We start from the raw sequence: 20,671 nt of genomic DNA, 5'->3' as shown, positions 1-20,671 counted from the left end.
TTTATAGTCTTTGAAGCAATTGTAAATGGGGTTGTTTTCTTAATTTCTCCTTATGATGTTTTGTTATTGGTATATACAAATGCAACTGATTTCTGAATACTAATTTTGTATCCTGCTACTTTACTAAATTCATTTATCAGCTCTAATAGTTTCTTGGTGGATGTATTCCCTATGACCTTTCAAAAGGAACCCTCTCAACTCTCCTTCCAGCTCCCACTTTCAAGCCCCAGGAGGTGGCACTTAACTACCTTCTCTGTTGTGATCTGCTATTCCAGAATGGGGATCTCCATTAGTCTGGGGCTGGGAGTAGAGGGAACTGGAGTGAGGATTGGGAAGGCAAGGGGAGAGAGGCATAACCAGCAGCCAGATTTGCCTTGGTCAAGCAGGAGGGAAGCAGACCCTGCATGGGCTCTTGCCACTGCCCTCTACTGCCACCTCATTCCTTCCTTCCTACCCTGATCCACTGTTTGAGCCCTAATTGCATGCCAGGCAAAGGCATTGCACCCAGGTGGTAGGGACAAGCAGGTGCTTAATCCAATTCCTTCCTCCCATAGTTGACAACACTATGCCTGAGGTGGACACAAGGCGGTAAGACAGGGAGTTTGCTACCCAGGTTGGAGGGAGGTAGCGCTCAGGAAAGACTTCGTGGAATTGGTGACATTTTAGCTGAGTTGCAAAGGAGGTGACTGAATGAAGAAGAAAGGGACAGATATTCAATTTTATAGGCAAGGCAAGGAGGTAGAAAACTTTAGAGTGTGTTGATAAGCTGTGGCGTGGGCCATTGGGCCAATGAGGAAACATAACACAGAGAGAGAGGTGGCCGGAATGAGAGCAGCGTGGGCTCAATTGCTATTTGTGGGAACATACAAAGAAACACTGTTGGAAACTTATGTTTTGTATTCCATAATAAGAGTCATTGCTACCATTTATGGAACACCTCCCAAATGCCAACAGTATGCTGAGAAATTTGCATACTTCCATGTCTAATCTTTTTGGAAAATGTACAAGACAATTTTATTATTCCTATTTCCAGATCAGGAATCTAACGTCAACCAACCTAATGAGTGAAATACTCAGGATTCCCCACACACGCTTGGCTTCCAGGAAGGTATCCTTGACACTGCATCTCGTTGCCTCATTAGAATGTCTCCAAATTAATTAAGGCACTTGGATTTCATACTCCACAGAATGTTGCTGTAATTGTATGTTTTTCCCTTCTTTGTTCCCAGGGACGAACTCAAAGGAAGGATATAAGTTATTTCACTGTTACGTTCTACTACAGCCTACAACCCCAGAGGGTGCAGATGGGCAGTCCACGGGCTGCACTCACACCAGACTGGTTGTGCCTGGCTCGAACTACGTTCATCCACCTGCTGTTTTAATACATTTTGAATAAGCTACCAACATTTAAATAATTTGAAGATGTTTCTTTAAAATGTCTGATTTCCAGTGTCTCTTAACAACAGAGGGTTTGTGTCCCCACCGTGCCAACACCCCTGACTCCGAGGGGCGATGTCGTCTGTTGGAAGGACGCTGCCCTCCGCAGTTAGTCAAAGGTCGGACGCCTTCCTTTATATTTCCAACACTGAAATCACATGCAATCGTTATTTCCCACCTCATGTTTACTGCTATTTTTCTTATTGTAAAATTAAGAGAAAAATGAACTTATGCATCCCCTGAGACACAGAGTTGAGTATTTCAAGAAAAATATAAGAGTGTGCTTTATGGTGGATGTGAAGAGCATCCAAGCAAAGACTGTTCACACAAACAAATTACAATTTAAGTCACCATAACAAAACCAGCCAGGAGTGGTATACAGAAAAGATGGGCATTGAGAAGCTTAATGGACTGGTGAAATGTCAGGGTTTGTTCTTGAATGAGAGGAAAATAAGTGATCTGCTGTGAAATGCAGTTCTCTATTAAGTGAAAACAAATGGCCGGGGCATCAAACGTTTTTACAGACAACACTTTTATAAAAGAATCTCTTTTGAATGCAGCAGAAATGATATGCCCAGAGCATAAATAAACATTTGCAAATTTTAGTATAACCAAAAACATTGTAGCTTAGCATGTTAAAAATATGGTTGAGAACGTTCAGGATAAGTTAAATTATTGGTGACATTTTCTATTGCAGCAAAAGAGAGCACAGATATAAATAATAGCACATTGTTAGCCATATTTATTTGGAATGTTTTGAGAATTTTGGAGGGTCAAAGAACTTTTGAACAAGGAGTGCTGTGAGGCAAAATATCAGGAAATGGCTCAGTTCATGATGAGAAAGGTCTCCGACCACCGGATGTAGGATGCCCTGTTCCAAGTTATGTTACTAAACGAGGGGCTGACGCTGGGGCAGCAGATCCCGAGGCAGCAGTATTTCGTAGTCGGGGCACTAAACATTTAAGTCCATAAATCCATTAATTTTCTCATTCATCAGGAGTTGCTTTGGGCTGAAAAGCTAAAATGAGACGAGCCATGGATTCAGTAATTAATATCATGAATCGGCTATTCTGCTATATCTTGGAGCAAAATCAGGTCAGTGTCTGCTTGATGAATTTGCTGGCTTACTTGTGCTGTGATGACGGAGATTTTTTTTAACTATTCATGGCATCAAAGGGAGCGGTCCTATTTCCACTGAACAGACAAGGTTGGCTCGAAATTCCAAGTTTCTTGCTGACATTATAACTCATCTACACCTTTTGAATATTTTTTTATGGGACATTCACAAGTATTTGCATAAATATTTTATTTGCTTCACTACATCCTGACAGAATAGTCTTTGGGAAATTCATTTGTTAAAGAATAATTTGGTCCTCTTTCCTACATTGCAGGCAGTTTCCAGAAATGAAATTGATAGCTTGAAATTTATTCCTCGAAACTGGGCCATTGAATACTGAATTTCAAACTTTATGAAAACAAGCTAGCATTATTTAACTTAACTTTCTTAATTAATTTTTGACAATACAAATGAAGGGCTATGATGTGAAGTTATTAAACTGTAGTACAAAATGATATTGAAGACTAAATATGACAACATTGAAAATCAGGATTGAACACACATCTCGGAGATCACCGTACTTATAAGAACCATTTACAATAATTCTACCCATGTTGGAAAGATTTTATCTTTAGAAATATGAATCTGAAAATAAATCTGAAAAAACTACCTACCGACTCCAGTTTAAGTATTTAAAGCTGCATACTGTATTCGTATCACAGTGAAAAAAATACTGTGACTGACATTTTGCGACAGAAGATGTCAGGTTTATGATTCCAAATCAAAGCATCAATGAATTATGAAAAAAATAGTAATAATTAAATGTTTTTATTTTTCAGTTAGTTTGAAAATTTTAATATAAAATAGAACACGGATATCATATATGCATATGTATGAGGTGTGATCAAACAGTATGGTGGATGTTTATATGAAAAAAAAATTATTACAGTAAAAGACACATTGCCATTCATCCCCATCAAAATACTCCTCCTTGCTTCAAACACACTTATCCCATCATTCTTGCCACTTTCTGAAGCAGTTCTGGAAGTCCTCTACTGTGAGTGTCTTCAGTTGCACTGTCGTGGCTGCCTCTGTGTCCTGAATCATTTTGACTTTAGAGAAGAGCCAGAAGTCACACAGGTGCCAGATCGGTGAATAAGGTAGATGAGGACACACCGTCATGTTTTTATTTGACAGAAATTGTCATTCCAGAAGTGGTGTGTGACACAGAGCCTTTCCTTTGTGATCACAAAATACAGTGAATGCTGCTGCCAAGTGTCATCTGACAGAAAGGCAGGATCTTTAATACAAAAAGCGGCGTGAGGAACCTTAGTAACAGTGTGTGACAAGTTTCAACTTGTTCAGTGCAGTCAGTCAGGTGTGAGCTACAGTTGAGAAAAGATGTGTTTTAAAGTGTGCAGTAAATCATCCTCCGTCATGACAATGCTCCATGTCACAGATTGCTTCTGGTATAAGGCAATTTCTGTCAAATAAAACATTACAGTGTGTACTCACCTACCTTATTCACTGGATCTGGCACCGTGCAACTTCTGGCTCTTCCCCAAAGTCAAAATGACCATGAAAGGTAAACATTTTAAATCCATTCCGGACATAGAGGCAGCCACGACAGTGCAACTGAAGACACTCATGAAAGAGGACTTCCAAAACTGCTTCAGAAAGTGGCAAGAACGATGGGATAAGTGTGTTTGAAGAAAGGGGGTGTATTTTGAGGGGAATTAATGGCAATATGTCTTTTACTGTAATACATTTTTCAAAATTTAAACATTCATTGTATTTTTTATCACTATGTTATATATATTATATATATATATATATATATTATATTTATATTATAGATATATGTCTACTCCATAACTTAGTAAAAATAAAGAGCTTGATACCATTTCTGGGACTTTTGTTACTCTTACATTCAGCTTCCTTGTTCAGGTAGGCTACCTCATTGAACTTTTAGACATTTGCTACTCATTTGTTTTATTGTTATTTGTTTACAAACTTTAATCTTTTACTAGGGAGTAAGCTGTCTGAGGGTTAGTGTTTTATTTCATTTATCTCTTATCTCCACAGCCCTAGAATAGAAGTGAGTCCTTAGTAGATGGTCAATAATTGTTGGTCAAATTGAATTGAACTGCCTTTTCGACAGTCATTAATCTACAAAATACTGGGATAATTCCCCACCAAACTAACATGTTTATTTTGGTTTAAAGAAACATAAGGAATGCCCTTCAATTGTCTTCAGTTCTTCTAGTCCTGAGGTGATTGATGTGTTTTTTCTGGTCCCTGGGTACCCACCCAGGTGTGTCCCATCCCGGAAAAGGGCTTGGGAAAGTCCCTCTCCTTGGCAGCAAGGCCTCTGGGGGTGGGTTGGGGGTGGTGAAATGAAGGCAGGGTCCAACAGCCACCCCTGAGGAAGAGTTGTCACTTACAAATAGGACACAGTCTCTCCTGATGGAAAGGGACAGAGTGGCAGACTTCCAGACAGGGAAATTCTGCTTGTATGATTTTATTCTCTACTGCCATCTTCACCCAAGATCTAAGGTGGTTTATTAATTAATATGATTCTTAAAAGCCCTCTGTGACAGGTTTCTTGATCATTTTTCTGCTTCTAAAGAGACTACTCCTTCTTGAGACCTAGGATAGTGTACGATTCACTGTGAAACCTCAAGTTAGCGGGGCGTTATTTAGAAGACAGTTTTACTGATCTGACACGTGTTATTTCTAACCTTTTAAAAGCAGAGAGAGTATAAAGAGAACTTTGAATTGTTATTGTGTCTTCTGATGAAACTCCTTCACGTACCAAGGTGCTTTGAAGACCTCTGCTTGGTCATGGAAAAATGATTGCTGAAACATAAAAACTGCCTTTACACATACACACATACACAGCCCTATCTTGGTTACCCAGTTACCTTGTTGGTAATTGCTTATTATTCATTTAGGAAACACACTTATTATTTAAATGACTTCCTTCCTAGAGTGTGAAGAGATGTTTTAGACTGTTAGATGTAATACTGTGTGTTCAGGTAGGCTACCTCCCTGGCCTGTTAACCTAGTACATCGTCTTAGTGCAATTATCAAGACCAAAAAATTAACATTGTCCAGTACTAGTAACTAAACTAAAGACCTCTTTTTGAATCTCACTGTCCTCTCTTCTGTCCCAGGAGCCTATGCAGGACCCAATATTAAGTTTAGTGTTCATGTCTCCTTAGTCTCCTCTGACCTGTGACAGTTCTTCAGTTTTTCCTTGTCTTTGGTGACCTTGACATTTTTGAAGAGTACTGATCAAGTACGCCGTAGAATGTCCCTCAATTTGGGTTTGAATCATTTTAAGGTTCTAGATTTGGTGACTTCTTTTTCTATATTGCAGTTTGACTTGCTTATGGTTTGGATATGTACTTTTTCATAACTAACAAGATGGAAATATATAAATGCAATTGTAATATTTATTATGCCACAGCTAACTTTTCTTTACTCTTTCATGCAACAAATATTCATTGAGTCTACCATATGGCGGGCATTGTACTTAAATTATCAGGATACAATAATGAGCAAAACTGGTAATTATTTTTCTTCTCATGGAGCAGATTTATGGGGAGAGACAAAACAATAAGAAAAATAATTTAAATATATAGTTTTGATTTATGAACGTTAATTTCATAAATAAGTAACATATAAAACACATAAGGTTTATTGATGGGTGTTAAAGAGAGTCATTTTTATAAGGCTGGGCTACAGTATATGAAATGTCAGGAGGTGGGAGTCAAGATTTTAGATAGGGTGGCCAGATAAGTTTCATGAAGAAAGTAGTTTTTGAGCAGAGACCCAAAGAAAATGAAGGAGCTCACCATGCAGCTATTTGGAGGGAAAGAGTTTCAGGGTGTGGTGGGGGGACATGAGCAGGAGGGGTGTGCGCTTCTTTGGAATGTTCAAGGTCAATGAGGAGGCCAGAATGACCAGAGAAGAGAAGGTGAGGTCCAAGGGGTCATGTGAACAGACCACGTAGGGTCATGTCAATTACAAAAAGGACCCTGGAGAGGCCAATGAAGAGTTTTGAATAGTGAAGGAACCCCATCTGATACTCCTTGAAAGGACCATGTGCTGCAGTGTTGAGGTCACACCTCCGAGACTGAGGCTGAAGCAGCAGTTAGGAGGCTGGTGTGATAATTAATCCAGGAGAGATGACAGTGGTTGGACCGAGGTGGTGGTAGTGAGGTTAGTGAAAAGTGCTTGAATATTTGATAAGTTTTGAAGACAAGGCAATAGGGTTTCCCGATTAAAAGAATGCAGGGTGTGACAGAAGGTGAGACTTCAGGAATAAACCACATCAAGGTCAGAGTAAGGGGAGAATAGAGACCCAACTCAACACAAACAACTGTAAGTTTTGCACATAGAGCACATATCAACTCCAGGTTAATGTAGTCAAGGTTGACCAAGTGATCAAGAACTATTTAATCTAGAGCTGTTTAGAGTTATTTATTAGAATCTGTTATATCACTGAAGAATTTAAGGTTAGCGATTCAAACCCCAGATCTCACCGAATTTAGACAAAGTACTGGGCAAAAGTTACATGGTCACTATCTCATTCGAATAGAATTGCTCCTAGAGAGAGGGGGAGTTGGAGGAAGGAGCATCCCTCCAAACTGCATGGAAAGCAAGAAACAGAGTATAAGCTGAGGATGTGGAGGAGAGGGCACCACGCACCCCTGAGAGCAGGGCCGGGGCAGAACCCCTCTGAGTTCTGCCCCTCTGAGCTGTGGGCTGAGTCTCCTGAGAATGGAACCCTTCCCATGTCCTTATGTCCAAGTCCTACTTTTTCTTCAGGACCCAGAACTTCAACCTCAGAGTACAGGGCTGCTGGACACAGTCCCTTCACACTTCCTCTGGAGAGTCGAAGTGAATATTTTAGGTCTCTGTTCCATTAACTCTGTGACCCCGAGAGAGTCTTGGTGTCTACTTTCCTTAATTTCTAGTTTCCTTATACACAAAATTAGGGACATCAAGCTCCTTTCATTTCTATAATTTCATGACTCTGTGGTTGGACTGTGAAGAGAGAAGAAATCATTTCATTTACTTTTCTTTTACACTTTGAACAAGCTGCTATTACCACACTGACCACATTGCATTGAAACTATGTTAATTTACTTTCACAAACGACTTCCCCATCAGATGGTAACTGTCCTGATGGCAGGGACCAATTTTAATCTGTATTTTCAATTCTAACCACTGAAGTGGAGCCTGCACATAGTAGGTGTGGAATAACTGTTCAATCAGTAAATAAACATTTCAAGACACGGGCATTCCAGCCCTAGTAAGAAAGTGTCTCTGACATGACAGCATGTGCAGTATGTGGGTTGCTTCTCCCACTCACCATCTTGGGCGAGTGACTCTCAACCCTGGCTGCACCTCTGAATGTCCTGGGGAGTTTTCAATGGTACTGCTGACCTGTTTCCTCACTAGACCCGTTGACTCAGAATCTGTGGGAACAGGACCCTGGCATCAGAATTTTAAAAGGATCTTTAGATAATTCCAGGGCTAAGAACCACTGTTCTAGACTCCGTCCATACCGATAATTGAGTATCTCATCCTTTTCTTTACACTTTCGCTTGTCTTTCTCACACTTTTACTGAACTTTTACCATCCCCATTTTTCAGAGATCTAAGAGACTTGCCCAAAGTTCAATTATCTAGTAAGTGTTGCAGCTGGAGCTGGGATTGAAATCCAAACAAGTCCCTCCCTGCCCCCAACCAATTTCCCACTCTTATTGATAGCATGGTGTGCAGTAAACGCTGTCCTTTCAGTAAGAGAGGTTAAGTTGCACAGGTAGATACTTTAATGTGCATATTGTTGCAGGATCCAAACCAAACAGACAGAAAGCAGGCACTTAGATATCTGGACCTGAGGGGAAATCTCAGATGATAGGGCTGGGATGTACCGACAGTTGAGAGAGGCAAAGAATTGGCTTATTGCCCTTGTTACCCTCTACCAATTGAGGATCGTGGGATGGAGGTATTCCGCTCAGGAAGCAGTAGAGTTAGCGGTTGAGCAGATAGGGGGAAATCAGGCAGCCCCGGGTTGGAATTCTGACTCTACCACTCACTAGCACGGGGAGGGAGGGTAGTAATAATAGATAGTTCACAGAGTTGTTAGGAGGAGTCAGTGAAATTTGGTGTTTAACAGCATCTGCCAATGCAAGCATTAATTTTCAATCTCCAATCAATGGCTCCTATGCTTCAAGGTGCATCAAGAACTCTCTACGAACCCCACTCTGAGATCTGATTCTGCAGGAATCTTTATCTGTAACAAGCATCCCAGGTGATCGGGAGGCAAAACGCTGTTCTGAGCAACCCAGTTGTGGCCACTACAGATAAACTGGGTGTGGACCTGAGTCTGGGCACCTGGGACACAGCCCAAGGCTCTAGCTTTGACAAATGGCACAAAGCATTCTTCCTTCATCTGTTGATGTTTGCCACAGAGCCTGGCCCTTAGTTTTGGATTCAAGCTGCAACTTGGTCTTTCATTTTTGGCTTCTAGTGTATTGCTAATGAGCATCTGGCCTGAGGTAATGAATGTGATAACAACTTAGCCTTTTCATTTTTACTTTGATTACCTTTCCTTGCAAGAACAATAAAACCACTCAAACTCTGGGGGATAGAGGGGGTGCTTTATAAAGACACCTGCACTTTATAAAGAGCTGAAAATCACAATGAAACTAGACAAGGAAGTGGTAAAGGCCATGTGGAATCAAAGAGGGCTCTCAGGCAGGTGAAGTGCAAGTAGAATTCCCATTTACAGGCAACTCTGCAAGCTCTGAAGAATTCTACATTTTTTACAGATGAGGAAGTGAGTGGTAGAGAAGTGATTTTCCACAGCTGGTTAGAGGTGGGGTCTCCAAGGCTATGGTCTCTCCCAGCCCCATGCTGCTTTCTGGTAATGATACCTCCCTCACCCCTCTCCATCCTCTTGAGCCAAATGGTACGGCCTAGTGTTTGCTCTCAATGCTTGTAACAATATCCCGCTTTCATGAATCTTCCATGTTCCTCTGTCTGCCAAATGCCTCCATCACTGAACCTGCCTTATAATAAACTTAACACCTATCTGTGCCCCCAAAACGCCTCATCTATGGTTGAAGAATGGCATACACTTGCCCTCACTCCTCTGGGTCACCTCCTGGCTTCCAGTTTCTCCCAACTCCACTTGAGGACAGGTTTTATCTTCCTAAAAGACCCCATGCACAGAGCCATCCTGGGCTGTAAGCTCTCAAAACCATAAGAACCCCAGAGCCAAGGCTGAGAGCTGAGCAATAATGAGGTGGGTGTCACTGAAGGAATCTGGGGCAGGGTGTACCAGTGATCAAGGCAGTAGCAGAGGGGAGCCCAGTCTTAAGTTAGTCAAGGCTGGGGTAGGGCTGGCTGGCTGTGTTTCCCAGAAAAACCTATGGACAGTTGGACCCTGGACCACCTTCTAATGCCCATGTGTAGGCTTGAGGTTTTGAGGGTTGAATGGCTGGGATAGACATTAGGTTCTTGTGATTTTTGTAGAGAATGTACAAATATTTGATATTTTCCTTCTTTCTTTGAGTTAAAGTGCAAAGGATACTACCAGTTCCATTTTTGTTTTAAGATTCATTTCAGGGAAAATTTGCCTGGAACCATTTTGTTCTGTTTCTCTATTAATCTGATTAGTAAAGTTTAAAGACAGGGAAGTGGTGACGGAAGCAGGATGAAGGGTGGGGACGAGTTCAGAAGAGGCAGTTTTGTGCTATAAGACACTCCTTTGTGAGCACAGTATAGGAATGAAATCTCACTGCTCTAAATCTTCCCTCAGAAAACAATGACCCACTCCCCACATTTAGATGTTAGAATTAATAATATACTTGTATAGTAACTTAAATCCATGGCTTAAGCACCTTAAGTTTCCTTATGTAGGTATGACTCCTGACTGGATCGATTTAGCATGTTGGGCCTGTTATGGAAATTTTAAAATAAAATAAAGCCCCAAAATTTTCAGATACATTTTTCTTCTCAGTGTTTTGCCCACACTATTGAGATGAATATTATTACTTTTATAATCAGAAGCAAGTTGGTTTTTTATTAAACCTTATTACTTCATGGGGAAATCCATTCATAAACAAGAGTTTTAACAAATTATAGCTTTCCCTACTTCTTGAATATGAAAAAGAGGCCGTGTTTGTGTTTTCTAAGTTTCTTGGTAAAAATTCCTCATAGTTTCTTGTACTGATATTTACATGTTGAAAATTATTTCTTACAATGAAGATTCCAGGGCATTTATAACCAGCATGTATCATTAATGTGCCTTGTTCATTTTGTTCTTTGAAAAAACTCCTATAAGAAATGTACACAATAATTAAATAGGTGAAATACCACAGTGTTAGAATAAAATTAGACACCTATCGTGGGACATTAGGGCTAAATATCATTTTACGTTTTTCTAAACAAATACAGTATTTTCAGTATCTTCTAAAATGGGATCTATTATTAAGATTGAAAGTTTTGTTGTTTTTTTCAGTGAACTCCTAGCATAGGGCCTGGATAGTATGTGTTCAAATATGTTTTTACTTCTTTTTTGGATTTATCTTTTGTTTTTCCACAGTAAGTTACTGTGACTAGAACTCTCTGAAAAACACTGATGTCAAGAAGTTTTAAAGTCAACATTACTTCCTTTACATTTTCTTTTATATCTGAAAAGTTCACGTCAAATCTTTGTCTTTGTGCAGGGATATGCTTTCTGATGGTTTAGTGACTTATTCTCCTCAAACAGTAATAATTTTAAATAACTCTGTTGTATCTGTATGAAAAAAACAGTGTGTACTCATACGGCTATCAGGTATTCCAGGAAATAAATTTTTATTCTATGGTGAGGCAAAGAAACTTTTAGTGAAAACAAGGATAACACACTGTAAAAAAGAATAAAAAATATTTTACAACAGTCCTTTCAAATTCTCCCTCTTGGGCTATGAGCTTCAAGATGTTTGTAGTTTTAAATATCACTAATAAAAACTCAGAAGAAACACAAAATGATTCACCTACTTTTTGACTGAGAAGATTTTGAAATGCAGAGAAATTAAAACTGAGGAACTCTATAAAGGATAAGTTAGTAAAAACTTAAAGATTTTAAAAGTTCCCAACTCTATTACATTCAAATTAACCCAGTTCCCATGTTTCCCTGTAGATTTATGGATTTACATATAAGGTTCATTTATTTTATCTGTGACTAATAGGTACCAACTATTAATGATTTTAGCTTTTTAAAAAAATTCTATGATAACTTCCTTTTCCTAATGGAAAATTCATAGCCGTGTCAAGTAGATGAGGTATTTTTTCAGCTCCCATAGAATTATGCATGGATTTTTAAAAAATTTTATTTAAGAACTGACTCTCTATTTCTATCTAAGAGTCAGAGACCTTCCCTTTTCAGTAATTATATGTAGAAATTTATCATGTTAAAGAAGAAAACGGAGCAATCCTAAATCATAAAACCATGTTGGTATATGTTTAATCTTAGCAGATCCCATTTAATTAAAACTCTACATAGAGTCATGCTGCTTTGAAATGATATTTTGTATTATACTGAAACATTAATTATGGCCTGGGAGATGGGAAGTCCAGAACAGCTCCTGGCAGCCTGATCTGAACACTGGTGTTCCCAACCAGGTTTTAGCCTGGAAGTGATGGCATTATAACCAAATAGTCCTGATTTTATAGGGATGGAATAAAATTTCCATCATGCAATTTTCAACATAGTGTATGGAAAGTTATCCAGAAATTTAGGTAGCCAAAGACATCAAGGAATAGAAAAGTTACATTTCTAGATCAACAATATTTTGGATTGTTCTCAAATATGAAAGATAGGTCTTCCTGAGACATTTTCAAAACCACTAACATTTTGGGATAATCTCTGTGTCCCCAGAGTCTATATAAAACCTGGTATAGCATTATTCACAGTAGGTAAGATATGAAAACAAGCTAAGTATCCGTTGATAGATGAATGATTAAAGAAATTGTGGTATATATACATACGATAAGATATTATTCAGCTTTTAAAAAACTGAAATCCTGCCATTGGCAACAACATGAATAAACCTGGAGAACATTATGCTAAATGAAATAAACCAGACAGAGAGAGACAAATACTGTATGCTCTCACTTATATGTCAAATCTAAAAAAATTGCGCTCTTAAAACTAGAGAGTAGAACATTGGTTGCCAGGGACTGGGGAGGGGGTGGGAGACATGGGGAAATGTTGCTTAAAGGGTACAAACTATCATTTACAAGATGAATAATTTCTGGGGATCTAATATGTAGCATGGTGACTCTAGTTAATAATACTGTATACTTGAATCTGCTAAGAGAGCAGATCTTAGTGTTCGCATGACAAAAAAAAAAAAAAAAAGAAAGAAAAATAGGTAACCATTCAAAAAAAAAAAACAGCCCTGGTACATAGTAGGAGTTTATTAAGTGTTTTATGAATGAATGAATTTAAGACCAGCAGAGAAGAAATAATCAGCATAGAAGGAATGTTCAATAAACTCTTTTATTGACTGCTGATCTTCTTTTCATTAATTCATTGCTTGGAAATATGTTAATCTGAATCAATCCATTTGTGGCTTTATACGAGTTAGTGGTCTGGGTATCCCCCAGTTACCACACCAGTATACACAGTGAGAGAACATTCCAGAGGATCGCTGGGAGGTTGGCATGGATCCAGAGAGTCATTATCGTAGAATAACACTTGCATTTGCCATCTTAAAACAGTGATAGCATTTTGTTACTCCTGTTAGCAGCAGGGGCCCTGGTTTCAGGAAACAAGGGACAATGCTACCAGAAGGAACTCCTGAGGGAGCAAAGACACTGGCCTGGTGACTCTCCACCTTTGACCATTTTGTGATTAGTCAAGAACCTTAGGGACCACTCACTGCAAAGGATTAGAACTGTCTGATAACTAGGAAAGAATATGCCACTAAGAGATCTGCTATGTACCATGCTTCACGGTTCCTGAACTTTGGCTGGAAATCTCAGCTTACTCACCACAAAAACAGGGAATCTGACCGTCTGTTCACCACTGTCCCTCTAATACCAAGAACAGAGCTCAGTTTTGCAGGTCAACTATCTCTCAGATCCTAGGCAATACATTCTGAAATTATTTCTCTTATTTTTCAACAGGCCTGAAGAGTAGGCACTTCCATTTTCTTTCAGACACACCTGAGCTTGAGTATGTCCGTGGATAAACAGGTTCACCTTTGAGACTTGGCTCATCTCTAAAATGGATGATACCTGCTCCAATATTGTGAGAACCAAATGAGATGATGATGATGCCAGCCAACGTAATTTTGAGAATATATTGTGCCAGGCCCTGTGCTACACACTTTATAGATATTATCTCATTTGAAACTCACAACCACTCTGTGATTTGAGATTATTTGCTGGGGAGTGGTTGAGCCAGGGTGGGAGTCCAGCCAGTCTAACTCCATAGTCCACGTTCTTAATGATTTCAATAGCATACGAGTATGTCTAGTACAGTACTAAGTACACAACAGGTCCTCACTAAATGTTACTTTCCTTCTTATCTTCCAAAGAGATGTATGTGAAGCAGCAGAAATTCTATAGGAAAATAAATGACTTTTCCAGAGACTGCCAAAGTTAGAACTTAGAATACATTAGTTTGAACAGTATACCCATCTTAACATAGCACAGGAAAAATCTATGATTTATTATGGATTGTTCAGAAGTGACATATGGAGAGTAATGAATAGACTAAAACACCCAAAAGTGCTGCAAAATTCTGAATTTTAATTGGAGATCAAAGCTAAATGAAAAACAAAGACCCCACCTGGCACTTGCTTCTTGCACTGGGCACTAAAAGTGGCATGCCCCTGGTCACTGGTTCTGTCTTCTGCATGCTACCTGAGAAATCTGCAAAATCTCTCAGGTGCTCAAAGCCTCCATGGTGGACTCAGCCATCTGATAAGAAGTAACACAGGTGGGGATTCAGGAAGCAGACTTTCGAGCTCCTTGACCCGGGATCTGATGCCTTACCCCACCCCAGAGATTCTGGGTTAGTTGGTCTGAGGAAGAGCTCAGGCACAGGTATTTTTTAAAAGCTCCCCATGTGAGAGTAATGGCAGTCAGAGTTCAAAACTGGTCTAGGCAGTGATCAGAACGTCATTGGAATGGACTCAATCCCTTTACAAGCTCCCAGAATGACGGGAAGCTTGGAGTGGTGGGAAGAGAGATATTAAGTATGGGGCAGAGGTTGAAGAACCGTTCAGAAAAGATTAACAGGCCTTGACTCCAAACTGGACAGTGTAATGCCTCACAGGGTCTTTAGCTCTGACCAAATAAAGAATTACACACTATTCTTTCAAGATTCTCTCTTTGGTGATTTGCCCTTCATTTTATCGGTATTATTAAACCTCTGCAAAAATCCCAGTGGCAGTAGATGACTGTAGCAAAAATAGCTTAGTGGGGGGTGGGGGGAAAGGTGGAATAAAAAAGAGCATCAGCATTCTCGTTTTCTGGGACAATATTATAAGGGCTACCGACCCTGAAAGAAAAGGGTACAGGTGAGACACATCAGCTTGATGAGGTCAGGGCAGAATTTCTCCCATGGTGCCATGTAGAGTGATTAATTCAATATGGAGATTTAAAAGCTTAACTGAAGCTTAGTCAGAGATGGGCTACTAGGACATTATACTGTTCCTACACATTTTATTAACTCTAGGCGATCCTTGATTTTCCACTAACAGGTTTTCATGTCTATGACATCCATATGCAAATAGAAATACAAAATTCATTCCAAGGACAAACATAAATGCATTTGAAAAAATGTCCCTCTCTTAGCAGAGGTAATTGACAATCCACTGTCTTCCTCATACAGCTCCAGTGGGTCAATCAGAGGCGCCACCAAGGCATCTGAACAAAATGCAAACTCTTCTGAAAGTTACAGCGACATAGAAATTACATACAGTTGGCACTCCTTGAATATTGCAAACTCCCAAGTATAAACCTCAATTAAAAAAATTGTATGCAAGACAGGTGATGACTATGAGATGGACAGTAGGAAATGCTGATGGGGTAGAAACAGAAGACCACAAAGTTGCCGTGAAAAAAAACAGAGCCAACAATGTGATATATAGATGATGTATTACAGAATTGTACACTTGAAACCTATGTAACTTTACTAATCATTGTCACCCCAATAAACTTTAATTAAAAAAAAATAAAGCTGAGCTTCCACACAAGAAAACTTGAGTGGAGGTGTGCCTTATTCATATTCCAAATATATGTATTTGGAATATTAGCCCTCAAGTGCTATCATCTCTCACTCTTGCTAATCTTGTGCTGTTGCCTTCCTCACACACTGTCCTCTAGTCCCTGTCTTCAATTCCTTCCTTAACCAGAAAGGTTAGAAAGGTTGGGTAACATGGTTCACTGTGTAGAAGATTCTCTTGCCCTGTTCTCAACTGCATTATTTCACTCTTCTGTCATTGCACCTGCCTGGCTAAAATCGACCCCTGGAGGAATATGACAATCTGGCTGCTCATTACCTGTAACCAAGATGCTGAGCTGTGCTGGAGAAAATCACAGACTGCTGAGACCCATACATTATAAATTCTTGGTCTACTGTAACTGTGCATAGAGCCCGCCAGTCCTCTGTTTTCTAATCATTTTTTTCTCCACTGTTTAGATTTCAAACTTGCCCTACTTTTCTCAACCTCAGATCCCACCCCTCTTCCTTCGTCGTCAGCAGATAACCATGCCTTCTGCTTCACAGAGAACATAAAACCGAACAAACTATAACCTCCTCCACTTCCTGCTGCCAAATCTATCAACCTCCACACAGCAGACACGACTAATGTCCTGCCCACTTCCCCGTGGGTGTCCAGCTACCTGAGGACCCCTCTGGTATGCAAACACCCAACCTCCCTCACTCTGGTGGATGGGCACTCACCTCTGGTTCCAGAGTTAAGGGAACATAAACTAAGACAACACCATCTTTTCTTCCTTTCTTTCTGTCACTGTGGAAGAGGGTCCCTTCTCCCATCCAAGATTCATTTCTCCACTGATTGATTATCTGGGTCTCATTTCCTGCTCCTTCTCAGGGACCTCACTCCATCGATTACCAACTCTCATCGCTGTATCTTTTCTTCGCCTGTTCCTACTTCGTTTCTAAATTTTATAACTCCACTTCACTTCCTTTTTGTTCATATTATCTGATTTGTATTTGGCCATTTCTTCATTTTCCATTTACCTTTGTCCTTTTCCTTAAAGAACAAGGCTTCTTTTTTTTTTGTAATTTTTAAAAAATTTATTGGGGTGACAATTGTTAGTAAAATTACATATATTCCAGGTGTACAATTCTGTATTACATCATCTATAAATCCCATTGTGTGTTCACCACCCAGAATCAGTTCTCCTTCCATCACCATATATTTGATCCCCCTTACCCTCATCTCCCACCCCCTCCCCCCTTACCCTCTGGTAACCACTAAACTATTGTCTGTGTCTATGAGTTTCAGAACAGAGCTTCTTTAAATGCATTGGGGCAAGTGATTCCTGGAGTTAAATACTTCAGAGTCCCAATCACAAAACCAATAAATTCCAAGTTTCATGGCATGGCCTCCAATATTCGTTGTAATCGTTCCAAAGTCCTCTCTCATCATTTTCTTTCCCATATAGGTCCCTCTCCAGGCCATGCTGATTTAGACTTCCTTGCTTCTCTTCCTGAAATTGATCAATTCATTCACAAAATATTTACTGAGCTCTCATCATCCCCCAGAACCATGTCAGATAGTGGGGGTCAAAGTGGCGAATGATGGTAAGGGAGCTCCCCGTGCACTGGGGCGACAGATCAGTCCTCCAACAATTACCGTACACGCCTTAGGAGGCTTCTCCTACTCTTGGTCAGGAGAGCCCGGATCTCAGCGAGGGGTTTGTAGGAAATTCAACAAAAGAAGTGCCTGTGGTTTTCTTTGTCTTGCTGACCTGACAGATTCCTATGCATGCTTCAAAATCCCACTGCTCCAGCAACTTCCCCCACTCCCCGGTCACTTCCCGGTCCATGCCATTTCTGTGTTTTTTACTTCAGTGTCTGTCTCTCTACCTCTATCACATCATTGTTAAACTGCTTTTTTACTTGTTTACTCTTTGACATGTTTATTTTTCACCTTACTCGTCCTTTTGTACCCAACTCAGATCTCTCTTCCTCCAGGAAGCCTTCCACGGTCTCCCCAACTCTATCTTAGGCAGTCCTCATTGGTGTTCTCCTAGCACCTTGTATTTCTCTCAGAGCACTAGCCACACAGTGACTTATTAGTTCATTTCACAAAGGAGAATATACTAAGCACCTTCTCTGATCTAGGCATGTGTGCTGAGCTGACAATCCAGCAGGAAATAAGTCGGGCTAAAGAAACGATCACCAAAAAAACAAATGCCGGGTGTCCTCTGGGGACACACAGACCAAGGATCTAGTCCAGCCTGGGAATCAGGTCATGCCCCTGCCACACACACCCCCACACACCTGCCACCCCCATGTAGGCTGTGTGAGGGCAGGTGCTGGAGCACTGGTGCATCTTTTCCCCAGCACAGCATCTGGCATACTTTTGTGTAATCCAAAAACACATGCATGAATGAGAGGAGTGCCAGATTCCAGGCTTTACAGGGACAATGGAGTCAGTTGTAGCTTCTGCCCTTTAAGGCCTTACAAACTAAGATGCTAGTGGAATCTAAGGCCACAAATCTACCAGCAGGGCCAGGGCAGCCAACCAGCCCTCCTGGGAAGGTGCTGAATGGGAAGGTGGCCGCTCTGCTCCTGAACATTGACCCTGGGAATGGTGTGACAGGTGATGAAGCCAGACAGAGGGTGCCTTCCAGAAACAGGTGGCAGGACCCGTCCTGCCTCCTCTCTTCAACCAGCAGTTATGAATATCACTGCTAAAAGCAGCTTGATTCCATTCCCCAAATTGACTTTCGTATCCCCGTGGCCATCTTGTGGTTACTGACTGTGCTTTCTAATCTCCTCACCGTCCCCCTGATCCCCACCCACCCTCCTGTCTCGCAACCCTCAGTTTTTCCTCTCTGTCTCTGAGACTGTTTCTGATTAGTTCATTCATTTATTCTTTTTTTTAGATTCCACATATAAGTGAGATCATATGGTATTTGTCTTTCTCTGTCTAACTTATATGAAGCTGAACAATAATGAATGTCAATGTCAACTACAATTATATATATATACATATATACACATATATATTATATATATGTATACATATATATATATATATATATATATATATATTATATATATGTATGGTTACAAGAAGTGAAGTACAGCATTAGGAATAGAGAGAGGAAATGTAATGTCTGTATGGGATGTCAGAGGGGTTAATAGATGGAGGGAGGAGGGTTGTCACTGTGTGAGGGATATAAATGATAAATGTTTAACTATTACATTGTTTTGTGCACCTGAAACTAATAAAACTAACTAAATAAATAAAAATATAAATAAAAATGATGATAGCTCAAAAAACACACACACAAAAAACACGCAGCTTGACCAGGTTGGGCTACTGTTTCTGCTCAGTAAGGGGAAAAGGAAAGAGAGTGGGAGATGAATGCACCATCAGCAGGGGCGGTCGAGACTGAGAAGAAACATGACAAAGTCCCACAGAAAGCTCGTTTCAAGTCACCACAAACAGCGAAACCAGGACTTCTATCTTCCTGTTTCCTTCTCCTCACCCTGAAGTAATCCCTGTGGTTACGCTGTCAGCTCTAATTTGTCTCCTGCTTATTACCTCATCACCAATTTTCTATAATTGCATGTTAGGTAGCCTCTTCCTCCTCTCATTTTAATTAATTGTCACATATAAAATGCACATTGCTGGTATTTTCTGCTTTGCTCTCTTGGAGGTCCTCCTTTGCATATTTTCATCGTCCAGGTATTGGGATGAAGCTTCTATTTGTAAATGAGCTTCAGTGTCATGGATCCTTCAAGATTATAGGGAAAATGTACAGGAGAGAGTATATTAAAAATGCAAAGCTACATATTTACCCTGCAGAGGAAAATTTTCTCAATTAGGCAAACTGAGGTATCAGACACTGACCTCATGAGCTGACCCACCAAACCGAGCATCATGCTCTAGAACAGGCTGGGAGAACTTTAATTTCAACCTGGGCTATCAGTGACTCAGAAAAGGCTCTGATAAGCTAAACTAGGGGGGAAGGGATTTCAGGACCCAGGGATATCTTTTCATCTTAACTCAGAGCACAGGAGCTCAGAGCTCTTTAGGCAAGAGCACTGTAACTTTCCTTTGGGAATCTGCATTCTGTGGTTGCGGTAGATTTAAACTGTCCTCCAGCTTCAAGAGTAGTTCTTGATTGACTGAAATCTTTCAGTGATTGGCTCAAGATGGATACACAAGCCCGTCAGAGCCAAGGGGATATGAGGCTTGAAGCCACTGTGGCCCTCTTGTCATTCTGAGGGCAGCCCGAGAATGGAACCAACTGCTGGTTTGCAGAGCTCATAGTCTGACCCATGGATCAACCATATGCATCCACAGTGCATGTGAGCCTAGAAATTCTCCTACGTGAGTCTAGAAATTTCTGTTTTTGCTTAAGCTGATGTTTTTGCTTTGCCTTGAGCTGGGTTTTCTGTTCACTTACTCAAGAAGTCTTCTGATTGATTCACACTTGATAAACCTAAAAAGAACTGAGATTTTATTCCTAACTCTGTCCAGCTAAGGCCTCTAAGGCATATGTATAATCTCCACACGTTTCTCCTCTGTGTGCTTACCCACAGCAGAGCACCCCTCAGACATTTATGCCACCCTCCCGGAGGTGTCTCCCCACAGCCCTGCACTGTTTTAACATGCGCACACCAGAGGTGGAGCCCCCGCTTTACAGGAGGGTAGCACCCCAACTGATTTCCTCGTGTAGCCTCACTCCTACAGGAGCTCAACTGCACTGTTGATTGAAATAGTAAAACTGTCCCTCGGGTTTTCATGCTGCCTAGGGTTTAGAAAAATGATCTTATAAAGGTGATCTTTATCAACATAGAGTGTTCAGGGCAAACTTTGGGGAAACAATAGGAACAGGCTCGCATGTACACAAAGTGTGCGTTAGTCAGGCTGCAGCTTTGAGTACAGCT

At 40.5% G+C, this 20,671-nt stretch overlaps 1 protein-coding gene across 3 annotated transcripts in view; it reads right to left on the bottom strand.

The window, feature by feature from the left end:
- The window catches only part of KCNAB1 (potassium voltage-gated channel subfamily A regulatory beta subunit 1), a 365,847-nt gene that overhangs the window by 80,134 nt on the left and 265,042 nt on the right, over window positions 1–20,671 (bottom strand). The window lies entirely within an intron of this gene.

This window comes from Rhinolophus sinicus, linkage group LG01 (assembly GCF_036562045.2).
Source record: "Rhinolophus sinicus isolate RSC01 linkage group LG01, ASM3656204v1, whole genome shotgun sequence".
Taxonomy (NCBI): Eukaryota; Metazoa; Chordata; class Mammalia; order Chiroptera; family Rhinolophidae; genus Rhinolophus; species Rhinolophus sinicus.
Note: the sequence above shows the minus strand (reverse complement) of the source record. Positions and strands in the feature narration are given on the sequence as shown.